The sequence below is a fragment of the Alligator mississippiensis genome, chromosome 7 (genome assembly GCF_030867095.1).
Source record: "Alligator mississippiensis isolate rAllMis1 chromosome 7, rAllMis1, whole genome shotgun sequence".
Classification (NCBI taxonomy): domain Eukaryota; kingdom Metazoa; phylum Chordata; order Crocodylia; family Alligatoridae; genus Alligator; species Alligator mississippiensis.
The window spans coordinates 11,986,690-11,998,969 of record NC_081830.1 but is presented as its reverse complement, the minus strand read 5'-3'; the positions used below and the strand labels follow the sequence as shown (position 1 = coordinate 11,998,969).

General features: G+C 43.1%; 1 protein-coding gene across 2 annotated transcripts in view; it reads left to right on the top strand.

The window, feature by feature from the left end:
* Positions 1 to 1,027: 1,027 nt before the first annotated feature.
* Positions 1,028 to 12,280, top strand: part of LOC102562685 (tetraspanin-15) — a 282,668-nt gene continuing 271,415 nt past the window's right edge. The window contains exon 1 of one of the 2 annotated variants that reach the window (XM_059730567.1): positions 1,028 to 1,145. The gene's annotated coding sequence lies outside the window, so the exon portion shown is untranslated. The remainder of the gene's footprint in view (positions 1,146 to 12,280) is intronic. The other variant, XM_059730568.1, reaches the window with a different exon arrangement.

Below are 12,280 nucleotides of genomic sequence, written 5' to 3'. Positions count from 1 at the left end.
AGCAGAACTTCTAGGCGTGTTGCACAAAATCCTGGTGGACTCTGCTGCCCTGTGTTAGACAGGAGGTCAGACTAGGTCTGTTCTGGCCTTGAGACTTCCAGTCTCTAAACCTCACTCCCATCATCTAAGGGTTGTTAAAAATCAGGATAAAGAGAGTAAAATCATATGTAAGAGTGTAACTTAATCTCCTGCTAAGATGAGGAAGAGTGTAAGGTGTAAGATGGCCTAATCGGTCAGGCACACCATAGGAAATGGTGGATCCTGAGTCTTGGCAGAGGCAGGATACAAGTCTGGATGGATCGGTGGCCTGAGTGGGCATTTCCTTGGCCTCCTTCCCTTTCTCCCTGCACAGGAGCTGTGAGAGATCATAAAGCAGGCTGGCTCTGGAGAACAGTTCTGCAGCCCAGAGGTATGTGATTAAATGACTCCACTTCTGTTTTCACTCAGCCAGCCAATCGGCTGGAGGGACCTCAGAGACCCACCGCAAACAAAGGCAACATGATGCCTTGAGCGTCTAATTGTCAAGCCGGCATTTCAGCCTGCCAGCATGAGCATGTGGTATTTTGTTCTTCCATAAGATGTTGGGTACATTTTACCAGAGGGAATTTTTCCCCCCACTTCCTTTTATTGGATTCTTGTGTGTCTGGATCATTAAAGTGGCTCTAATGTTCTTATCTCACTGCATTTAGATTGGTCTAACTCAGGGTCTAATAGGAAATGGAGGCTGAGGCCACTGTGTAAACGCAGAGCTTCCCTGATTCATAGATTCATGAATGTTAGGGGCTGGAAGGGACTGTAACAGGGAACCCTAACCCTGTTACCAGAAAGCCAGCCAATCCCTTTAACACCAGAACTTTCTGGGCACAGCCTGCTAGCAGGGTAGGGGTTAAAAGCTGAGCCTGACCAGCTAGTCAGGTGACTGGAAGGGGGCAGGCCAGAACTATAAAAACCCAGGGCTTGGCAGCAGCTAGAGGCAGTGGTCAAAGGGGAAGGAGGTTGTGCATGAGAGCTCCATAGAGAGGCTTAGCTCCCAGTCCAGCTGCTGTGAGAAGGGAACTCCTGATGACTCAGAGAAGTGGCGGCAGTGCCACAGAGAGGAGCGTCACAGACAGCGGGGAAGCAGAAGCATCAAGCCATGAAGAAATGTAGGCTGGCATGCTTCCTTCTTTAATTTCTGTTTTTTTTTTTTTTGTGGTTATAACCCATGGATTTACTGTTTATATATATTTGTTGATTGATACTGGTGGTTTGTGGACAAGGCTGTAGGGGAGGAGGAGCCTCATTAGTGCCTTGGGTGCAGTCAGAAAAGGCCAAAGGGGCCTAGTGCACCAGTGTGTGCAGGTGTATAGGGTGAGCTGCTCAGAGCTGCGGGCAGGACTTTTAAGCTGGGCCCCAGTGGGTGAACCTTGGCTAGCAGCCTGAGTTAAAAGAAAGGGTGCCCTGGAACATGAGAGTTTGGGGCCCCTGCCCAGCCTTGAACTTACGGCCCAGTGGCTGTATGCACAGTGGATGGGCCTCTGGGCCAGAGAGCCTGGGCTCCATGTTGGAAGTAAAAGGAGGGCCACAAGCCCCAAGATTAAGGAGCTAGAGCCTCAGAGTTGAACCCTATCTGGTGTGTTTAAACTGGTAGACCTAGCTAGAGAAAAATGGGGAACAAGGCCCGTGGTGGCTGAGAATCCCAACATAGAATTACAATAGGCAGTCTCCTGCTTGTAAGAACATCTAAATAATATTTACACCAAGACGTGGCAGGAGAGTGAAGGTGGGAAGGTACGAGACAAATGAGGAAAAAGTGAAACATTAAGGGACTTCAGGGGTGCCCCTCATAGGCAAAAAAAGAGAAAAATGCTGCTTGGGAGGGCAACCTGTTACAGGGACCTTATAAGATCACGTAGGCAAATCCCAGCTCAGGGAGTGGGAATTGTGAGAAGAAGTGTTACTGGTTGATAAGCTGAGCTTCATTATTTCTATGCTTCTCTCAAGTCTAGACCCAGCCAGAAGGGAATGGAGGTGGGGTTGGTGGGGGTGCCAGAGGGAGAAAGAGTTATCTTAATATTGGATTATAAAGTGAGCAAAACTTCAGGCCTCCTTGCTGTTGGCCAACACTTGCCAAGAAAGGTAGGGCTTAAATGCAGCACTTAAAGGGACTAAAAAGCTGAGTCTGGACAGAAAGTTTGCATTGCAGCCCCATATCTGCAGCCACTTGTTGATTCTTGTAACAAGTCAGAAACAAAGCCTACCCCTTGGGAAAAGATCTGGGGTCCTCTGCCCAATTTGGACTGTTCCTGAGCTCTTCAGCAAAGTGGGGTTCCTTATTGCACTATATGTATGGGGTGGTGGCAGCAGAGGGTGTGTTGAAAGCACAGCTACTAGCTCTAACCAAGAATCAGCTTTTGCCTCTCACCTCGTCACAAGGGTGTTGTAAGAGTAAATGAAAGATGGAGAGTGCTATGTGAGTGCTGAGTCTTATTAGACATATGTATAGTGCCTTTCAGTGTACAAGCTTCCAAAGCAATCGACAGATGCAGACTTTGTCTCTCATGTGGAAAATGGGTGCCGAAGCCAAAAAGACAGTGTCCTACTAGACTGAAATAGCAAAGGGAAATATACTTAGCGGTATTATAATTAATTTGAAGTTTAACTGAGACTATACTTAACACACAGATTACTGCAAAAAGCAACCTGTGGGTCGTTCATAACCACAGATGACCAGAGGTTCTTGTGTACTCCCTGAAAGACATTGCCTTTTCTAGTCTAATAACATTTGGCCAGGAAATAGGTTCAGTCATGGCTCAGAGAAAAGGGTATGCAAAATCAATTAGATGTGGGAGCTGCCGTCTCTGCTCTGCTAAGAGATGTAGGAATCTGAATTAGTGTGGCATGAAAGACTTCCTCTCCTGCATAACAGTTGTGGGAGGAGGAACGTGCCTGAAGGAGAAGGGAACTGGGCAGTCTGACTTATTCAGGGAGGCAGGAGCTTTCAGCGGCTGCAGCCTGCTTAATCCTCAGATGCTATGAGTTCACTTGCAGAGAGCAGGGAAGGGAACTGTAATGGTGCTCTTCTGGTAGCTTGGGTTGCCTTTTGCCAGCTTTTCCAGGAGGTAGCCCTGCTATCTGAGAGCTCTGGCTGCTTTACGTAGTATTGGATTTTTAAACTGTACAATCATACCTCATTCTGTCAGATATATCAAATATTAGCATGCTAGGGCTCGAATATTTACCCATGGCTACTTGTCCAGGGTGTGAATAGCCATGACCAGTGCAAAATCTGTGAATCTCTATGACGCTCATAAGATGTAACGCCAATATGTGTGGAGTACTGTGCAGCTGCATCTGGTCTTAATCACACTGACAAGGACATCATAATTCAGTGACGCACACAGGTGCATTCAGATAGCACATCATTTCCTCAGGTTCTCTTTTTGAAGTTATTTGTCCATAAGAGAGATGACTAAATCCCTAGAGATGGCTATAAAATCAGTTTGGATCCATTTATCTTTGTCAAGTGCTTTTTTCTGCAACTGAATATATATACTTCTATTTACTCACACTGACATCCATGGTGTCTCAGGGAAAATGCAAAGGAGATATTTTTATGACTCAGTACATGATACACTTGCACAAATGCCCCTGACTTTCATTAGCTGGGTGTTTTGCTCCAAGGAGTCTGACTTTCATATGACATAAATGAGGTTCTGATCCTCTGTAGTCAATAAAAATGCCACGACATTTTGCACAAGAGCAGGGGTGTTAGCTCAGTGCCTTACTGCAATGCCAATACCAGTAACCTCAAAAGAGGGAAAAAACAGGGCTCAAAATGAGGAGGAGAAATGAAGCAACGTGTAAAAACTCACAATCAGTACTGGGTAAAATGAGACAGTTACACAAAGCAAAGAGCATGGTTTTAAAACGACAAAGAAGAAAACAGAAAAATGCAAACGAAATTGTTAGGGATAAAAGATGGAACAAATCTAAATAAGCAGAAGAATAAGATATTTCAATGAGAAAGAAGCAGTATTTATTTGCTTTGGATGCATGCAAAACTGTGGCACTTTTCACTAGGCTGAAATCATTCAAGTGTCTCTACTTAAAACAAGGTGCCTAAACACATGAAGCCCAGTTGGGGTTTTTCCCCTGGAGATGCTGATTGTGTTCCCATTTCTCATTGTTGTCCAACAACCAGCTGGGAACCTCAGAGAATGATGATCACTTTGTTCTTTAATATAAAAGTGATAGTGGCAGAGTTATTTCCTACGTGTGGGGCTCCGTGCTGCAATGCTTACATCTGGGTTTTTTCAGTTTGCAGGCTTGAACACTCAGCGATGAATATTGATAAAGAGCATTTCATTTAAATCACAAATGACAATGTGTGGCTTGCACTAAAAATGAATTGCTTTCCTGGTGTGTGTGCATTCCTGTCTGTGTGCATGTGCACATTTATATAAATTATATGCATTTTGCTTTAAAAAAATAAATAAAATCCCGCATGCATCCGTGCATAGATGTAAAACTGCTTATGTGGGTGGAGTTGCAGTTGCAGACACTCTGCAGGGCTAGGGTCTAGAATGACCTGGCTATAGACTGGAGAAATAGTTCACAATCAACCAGACAAGCTACAACAAGGACAAGAGCAAAGTCCTGCACTTGGGACAGAATAACTGCATACACAAATCCAGCCTGGGGAATGACTGGCTTGGTTGCAGTACTGCAGAGAAAGACCTCAGGGGTACAGTGGACCATAAGATGAATATGAGCCAGCAGTGTGCTCTTGTTGCGGCAAAAAAAAAAAAAAGCCAACAGCATTGTGGGTTGTATTAACAGGAGTGTCATTTGGAAATCAAGGGAAGTGACTCTTCCACACGATCGAGCACTGGAGAGGCCTCAACTGGAGTGCTGTGTCCAGTTCTGGACCCCTCACTTCAAGAAACATGTGGACAGTTTAGAAAGAGTCCAGTGCAGGGCAGCAAAATTGATCCGGGCCTTGGATGTAAGACTTATAAGAAACGGCTGAAAGAACTAGCATTATTTTGTCTGGAGAAGAGAAGGCAAAGGGGAGAGATTTGATAACACACTTCAAATACCTGAAGGGTGACAGTAGAGAGGATAGAGATAGGCTTTTTTTCTGTGGCTGTAGGGGATAGGACTAGGAGCAATGGCCTCAAGCTGCAGCAGGGGAAATTTGGGCTGGAGATCAGAAGCAATTTTCTTCGCTTAAGAGTGGTCAGGCATTGGAACAGGCTGCCTAGAGAAGTTGTGGACTCTCCATGTTTGGGCACATTCAGAAGCAGGTTAGACACTTGCCTGGGATGGTTTAGTTGGGGATGAGCCTGCCTTGAGCAGGGGGATGGACTAGATGCCCTTGTGCGGTTCCTTCCAGCCCTACTTTCCTATGATCCTACGTGTAGGTTACAGCTTCTGTTGCAAGGAAACTCCAGTTTCTCTGCTGCAGTTCTAATCTGGAGCACGCTCAATGCCCATGGAAATTTTCTGAAGACTGTTAGATGCTAAAACGGGGTGGGCAAAATGCAGCCTGCGAGGTGGATGCGGCCCACCAGGCCATTCTATCTGGCCTGTGGGGCCCCTCAAATTTAGAAAAGTAATACTTATCTGCCCCTGGCTGCCTATCATGTGGCCTTCAATGGCTTGCCAAAACTCAGTAAGCGGTCCTCTGCTTGAAATCATTGCCCGCCCTTGTCCCAAAATGTAGTAAGTATTCACTGAGCATTTGCAAACTGATTTCTGCCCCTCCCCCTCCCCCCCAGCTTATCACTTGAATAAAATGGGTGAGTTTTTTCACAAGGAGAACAAGGACACCCTCCTAACAAGAGGCTCTTATACAAAAAGTCAAACCCTGTCTGCTCCACAACATAGTACAGCTTCTCATGGAAGGCCAACAGGAGTTTTAACATTTATTCTCTAGATTTGTTCTCAGAAATGGCTGAGTTATTTTTGGTTGGAATTTTTTTTTTTTTTTTTTTAAACACAAGCAGCCAACCTGCATAAATAGTTTTAGCCCAAATGATTAGTTTGGAACATGGAAAAACAGAGACTTGAAATAGGAAGTGTTAGGTAACATGAATGGATGATTTTTCAGCAGCAATCCCTTGCAGTTGAGGGTGACTTTTTTTATGATGGTCTTATCTGTGGGTCTGAAGATGGCTGATGACAAAGCCTACCCGGGATCGACAGGCACTGTTGCAGCTTGGGCATGTATTTTCATGGGGCAGGCTCGAACATGCTGTTTCTGCTGCTCCCATTTTTCTGTCTCCTGTTGTTGTCATAAGATTTCAAAGTACTGAGATCCTTGCAGCACATTCTTCCTCCATTTGGATGGTTTTTTTAGCCCTGAGGCACGTAGCATAGAAAACGAGGGTTGGAAGGGACCTCAGGAGGTCATCTAGTCCAACCCTTTGCTCAAGCAGGACCAGCCCCAACTAGATCACCCCAGCCAAGGTTTTATATAGCTGGATCTTAAACCCCCACAAGGATAGCGATTTCACCACCTCTCTGGGTAACCTGTTCCAGTACTTCACCACTAGTGAGAAGTTTTTCCTACTATCCAGCCTCAACTTCCTCTTTGCCCATAATATATGAGTACACATCTATGCCCATCAGTTGTTATATCTCTTGAAAAACATAACTGGTGAATAGCCATCTACTAACTGATCCTCAAAGGAAACTTGCACGACACTTCCCAGAGACAAGCCTATGAACTCCATTTCATCAACCTCCTGGATACTAAAAATCATGGACTAAATATTGGATTTATAACACATTATAACCTGCCTGACAACTGACTCCCCAGCCCAGCCGCTGGCTTCTTTACTTTTCATTCCATCCAGGAAGAGCGCACACCGACTGCTGAAACTTCCTTAGCCTGACGAAGGGTTTTTGAACCTGAAAGCTTGCTTAATAAATATTCTCCAACCATTTGGGTTGGTCTAATAAAAGATATCAGATTCACCCAAGGAACCTTGTCTACCTACTAACTGGTGCATTCATCAACTAGATGAATTCACATGAAAGTGTCCATCAGTGTGAAGGCTCGTCCTTTTTCACTATATTATTCCTAATTGGGGAGTTTGTTTCATTAGCAGCACGCTCACATGAACACTCCAAAGTCAGTAAAAAGGAACATCAGCTGCAGAAGAACCTCTAATAATGGCTGATGGGAAGCAGCATGAGCGAGGGATTAACATTTGACTTGACAGTCTGAAAGGTGAGGAGCAACTCTAGGGCAAAACTGTTTTTATGAAGGAAGAAAATTGAGTGGAATTTCGCAATAGATGAGAATGAACATTTGAAAAATGACTTTTTGGATAGGCAAGAATAGTAAATTGAGGTCATTCTCATATGGGGAAAACCATGTTTCAGGGTGAGAAGATTTTATGCACTATAAATGAAACTATCAGGGAAAGGAGCTGCATCCAACATTGGTTTTCAATTCTCCTGTTTTGATTACAGAATAGAAGGATGCTTGTAACAAGAAGAGATTAGGAGCTAAATTTTCTGGTTCTGCTCCTGGATCAGCTAATGCCTCACTGCAGCCTTGAGTAAGGTAGTGTTCCTCAGTTTACCCACTTGCAAAATGAATGTGTTACCTCTCTTATGGCAAGAATCTAGGTCCAGGGAACTGGGGATTATAAGCATTTGGTTTTTGCTCCTAGCTCTGGCACTGATCTGCTGTATTGTTTTAGATAAATTATTTAATCTTTCTGCCCATTACCCAAGCTGTAAAATGGGAAAAATATTTGCATTGCTCTATGAAGTGCTATGACATCTGCAGCTTAAGAGCAGTGTCTAAGAGCAAAGTATTAAGATCATAAAGCACACCGAATACTTCTGGTGAAAGGTGCTGCATAAATGTTAGCAATTACAATGAACATCTTCAAACAAATCATGGGAGGGCACTTGGGGAAAAACCACTGTCCCTACGCAGTATTTAGAGGGATTACCTTTTATTGCCTGCCTGGATTCTCTTCTGAAGGCAGTGTTTTCAGAAGTAATACCTCGGGATTTGAAAATCATTACTTTGTTTGGTGCCAATGTTCCTTTTCTCCAGCTTCTCTTCCATCCCACCCCAGTTTTGAGCCACTGATTGAAGGAGTAGGCATCTGTTCCTGTCCCATAGGAGATGTACTAATAGTTTAATTAAATCTTTCACTGTATAGATGCTTCCATACTGTGTGCTTCTGTCTTTTGGACTTTCATGATGGCAGCAGAAATAGAAGAGTTCCAAGAGCATGGGCAGAGCCTGCCTGAAAAGTTACAGCAACTTATAGCACAAAGGCAACTAGTTTTCCTATGTGACTACATATGTGTTAAAGGAAAATCTTTAGCTCTTGGCAGTCTAGAGGCTATGAAACATTAGTAAGTTATTATTCCATCCAGTAGAGGACAGTGGCACTTGTGTGAACTAACCAGCAAACTATAAAGTGCAAACAGTGAGCCCAACACTAGGGGGGGAAAAAATGAAAAATGCAGTTTGATGCAGAGGGAGTTTTCTATCTAAATCAACTGATGAGACTATTGAGCAAGAAAATGAGAGCACTGTTGTAGAAACCATTTTTTTTTTTTCAATCTGTTTTTCAGCATGTTCATTGGGACAGCTTAAAAATGTGGGGCTTCTCCTAGATGGAGATGCGTGCTAGGGAGGCAGATATAAAGTAGACAACGTGATGGATTGAGGCAGTAAGATGAGTAGAAAAGATGCAGGGAGATTGAGGGAAGTGAACTGCCAGAGGTTCAGAGTAGGCTGAGCCACGCAAACTTTTAAGGGTGGAGATGGGATGCTTAAACTTGCTGTATTGCTCTTTGCCACCAACGTAAATGGAGTAAGGATAGAGGAGGTTTAGAGTAAGTTGTGGTGCAAAAAACTGCAGTTCAGAAAATTTGTAATATGGGAACACCTTATTGTTAACGGTATTCATCAAACACTGAAAAAAAATCTATCTCCTCTCCTGGCTATCATACAATGCAGCCTGGATTCAAACAGTTGCGATTTTTTTGGAGAACAAAATTTTAAACAGTCTTGTTTGTGTTTCCATTGTCCAGTTAGCAAGAAGTGCGGAGCCTGAGATAAATTGTTTCCAGGCAGTGCCATGATAAATGAAGAAAGGATTAGCAACATTATCATTGTTTCCAGAACTTCTGGATATGGAAATAAACCTCATCCACCAAAATTCATGTGTGCAATAGATTTAGTTCTTAGTCTGTTGTATTCCAGTTTTGTGCAAGTTTTGCTTAAGGCAAAAAATGAGCTTCTTGAATCAATCGGCCAGAACTTCTCATCTTTAGATAACACAAGTCACTGCTAAGTCACTAAGTGGCAGAAATTGGTCTGCAGACAATTAACTGCAAGTGAAATCATTACAGAAATGGTCAGCACTGCTCTTGAGGTAGAACAGATTTGCATGAAATATGACATAGAAGAAAGGTCCCTTGCTGAGGGGGACTTTGACTGGCATTGATGTAAAAGATAGTGAGGACCCAAGGGCTATAGCTGACAAGTCTGAGTTCTTGCGTTAGCAGAATGACTGTTTCTTTCTGGTTGATGAACTATGTCTTCATCACCCAGGAAGCAAGAACTAAGCTGCAGTGAAAACAGCTTAAAACCTAGGGGGCTCCCACTCCTGTTCTGGTTTTATCTTGCTGCAGCACAATTTAACAAATTATTTGTAGCTTTTATTGGTACACGCCAATCTCCAGGAGCATATCAGAGAAGCCAATCTCTGAGTGGGCCATGAAGGTTGTACTGCCATCTGTACCCTACTTACAAAGCCGAGTGCAGCTACAGATAAAAATTACTCTAGTCTGGAAATGCAAGTGATGAACAAAGGTAAAAGGGCACTGAGGGGAAAATTGTCTCGGCTTGTAGCTGCTTTGGGGAGACATGACTTCAGCTTGCAGGACCTTTTTAAACAGCACAAAATTTACTTAAAAATATAGGGTTACTCTTTCAGTGAAGTTGTGTCTAATTCATGCCTTTGCAATTCAATAACCATCACTGCAGTTACAGCAGAGAAATCAAATTGGCCCTCTTGCTGTTTTTTAAAACGCTATTATTTGTCAGTCCTTTTTTTAAACTGCTAAGTGCTTTTTAAATGCTACAATTTTAGCAGGTGCCTCAAGAAGCTGCTTACATGAGATAAATAATTTACCTGTAGTCCGGAGTTTTTGTAGTATCTCTCCCATCCCCAAATAGATCTGGACAGTGGCACATCCTTCTGCAAAGTAGCCAGTTTCACTTACATAGTGAACTTAAAGGTAATTGGTCTAACTTTTATATTTAGCTTAGGCTGTATCTGTTTCTGCTTAAGACCATTAACTATGTGCCCAAAATCTCATCAACCATCTCTCTCAACTATCTAGTTTATTTCAGGAAAAAGGTATCAAAAAAACAAATCCAATTTCCTGCATGTTCCCTGAACCAGCACAATTGCAACATGACTACAACCAAAGCATACAGGCAGATGGACTGTAAGGTAAAAAGGGTGGTAGGGAGTTGCCATGCATCAGCTCTTCTGTGATGACTTCATATGTCTTCTGCTATGCTGCAGTAAGTGAAAGCTGAACTGCCCCAGGATAAGCTGTCTTTGTCCTTCCCTTAACTCTGTATAGTGGGTTCATTTGCCCATATCCTGAGAAATGAAGCCTCTAAACACATGTAAGAAAGGTAATTTTATAGAGAAAATCTTTGTGGATAGCAGTACCTAAGGGAGTCCTTCAAATAGCCAGATTCTGGATTCAGAGTAAATGGACAGCTGCTGGTAACACGCACGGCTTGGATAGTTTAACTGCATTAATCGTGTGCTTGGGAGCAGTGGCACAGGGGAGCAACGTTTTGTGTGCCATGCCGCCCCCATTGATTAGATGCTGGGAATCCGGAGAGCATCATAGAGATGACATGACTGTTTGAAAACAAAGCAAAACAAAACAAAAAACCAAACAAACAAACAAAAAAACCCCCCCAAACCCCTCATTTCTTTTTTAAGTTACTGTCTCTAAAAGGTGCTTGTTGCTCATCTCCTCCATAACCTAGAATAAGACCTGAGGAATGAAGCATTGATTTTTGCTGCCTCAATCTCTCATTAGTTTGCTTTGCTGCTAAAAGAAAGTGTGGCTTACATGGGAAACTATTAGGCTCTGCCTGTAAGTCAGTGCTTTCACCTCTGACACAGCTGCCGAGTTACATGCTTTATCCTGCACTGTTTAACTTTTACCCTACTCATGAACTTCTATTTTAATTTTCTCTGTAGGCTCTTCTTCCACTTTATATTTTCATTACTGTTGATTTTATGCATGTCTTCAGGCTGCCCTGCTCCTACTATTTTTGTTACCCTGGTCCAATTGTTTGACTTATTACCTAATCTATTTGTGCTGCAGTGAACCACTGGTCCCCTCTTATCCTTAGTGTGTAATCTAATTGTCTTTTGTCCTTTTTTTTCCCAGCTTGTTTACTCTAAGGGCCATGATCATCAAACCATATTTTTTAATAACTTAAATTATTTTTCGCCCCGTTGTTTATAATAGTCTCAGCAATTTGGGAAAGCTGAGTAATGGCTTAAATTTACTACTTCAGTGAAGCCCAGTGCACCAGGTGAATGCAGGCAAAGGAATGTACTTCCAGTGCAACACAAATTTAACTGCATGTCCTATTGAAATGCTGGCACGCAACTCGTATGTGGTCTCTCCCAGTCCACCTATGAACTGATTTACTTTCTCCTGGCCTTGGGAATCAGAGGGTACTTCCAAACCTTTGTTGCCTTCCTGCCCAGCTGCAGGCAGTTTTGCTTGGTTGGAAGTGGTTGGCTCTCAGCTTGGTTTCTTGCTTACTTGAAACATCTTACATTTTAATTCCTCTTCTGGCTCTTTTTTCATCTCCCTCACCTTCCTCCCTCATCTCTGCCCAGGGAAATCCAGGGCATTCAAACCTCCTTTGGAGTTAAGGTTGCCAACCTTCCAGGATTGCCTTGGTGTCTCCAGAAATTAGATCTAAATCTCCAGTACACTGCTGAGAGTTGCTCGGGAGATAAACAATAAGGGATCCATTAAAATAAATAATAAATACTGTATAAATCAGATTCAACAGTACAGTGGGTTTTTTAAAAAATGTAATAGAGATGTGCATTTGTCTCCCTGACAATCTCCACATCATAATTCATAACTGATATATGCAAGCACACGGGCATGTTGGCGTTGCAGAATTGGTTCAAACAGAGTTGGCAACCCTAACTGGACGCAGTCGGCCAGTGTAGAGATTCGAATACAGTTCTCCTCT